At 25.4% G+C, this 857-nt stretch overlaps 1 protein-coding gene across 1 annotated transcript in view; it reads right to left on the reverse strand.

Moving 5' to 3' along the window:
- Window positions 1–857, reverse strand: part of LOC116843688 (probable phospholipid-transporting ATPase VD) — a 111,473-nt gene that overhangs the window by 29,359 nt on the left and 81,257 nt on the right. The gene's annotated exons all lie outside the window — the stretch shown is intronic.

Consider the following 857-nt stretch of genomic DNA (forward strand, 5'->3'; position numbering starts at 1 on the left):
TATATATATATATATATATATATATATATATATATATATATATATATATATATATATATATATATGCGTTGTAACATATATAGGCTGCAATTAGCAAAATGTTCACGAATTTACGTTAGACTAGAGGAAAAGATTTATGATCGACTATTAGATATACATATTAACCTATAATTACAATTTCAAATATATTTTTTTATAGTTTTATATCAATCTACACTTGTGAAGTTCGCGATCCACATTGCAAACATGTAATCTGAATTTAAAATTAATTGGCGAGAAAGAAAAAATTTTCGTAGGTGAAATATTATAAAGATTTCCATATTGACTACACCAATCAGAATGGACGCATATTACGTGTGCAATAAATATTAAATCGATCATGTATCTTTTCGTTTAGCGTAAACTCGTAAATAAAATAAAATAATCACTTGAGACTCACACATTTGCAATTACAATTACGAGGTCACTTTATAAGGTAGCAAAAATAGCTAAAATTCAAACTGTAATAAATTTCTATGATAATAATAAACGAAAAAGAGAAAGCGATAGAAACTGATGGAATTTGCAGAGAATTTAATTGTTTTCTACCGTAATGTATCATTTCACTATATCGAATCCGAAAGAAATAATATCGTTGTCTATCTAAGTATATTATTCACAAAATCGAATCCTCTTATTCGTTTCTTATCGTTTCTTTTTCCATAATCATTCATGAATTAACGGAAACTTAGTCAATTATAAAAAATCAATCGTAAATTCACGATTGATACTTTATGTGTGTATGTTCTTTTTGCATAAGTATCTTATTAAAAAATTAGAATGCGCGAAATATTTAGCCATAATGTGTTACAATCTTT

The sequence above is a fragment of the Odontomachus brunneus genome, unplaced genomic scaffold (assembly GCF_010583005.1).
Source record: "Odontomachus brunneus isolate Ranch 3 - 2012 unplaced genomic scaffold, Obru_v1 Obru_scaffold_034, whole genome shotgun sequence".
In the NCBI taxonomy this organism is placed as follows: Eukaryota; Metazoa; Arthropoda; class Insecta; order Hymenoptera; family Formicidae; genus Odontomachus; species Odontomachus brunneus.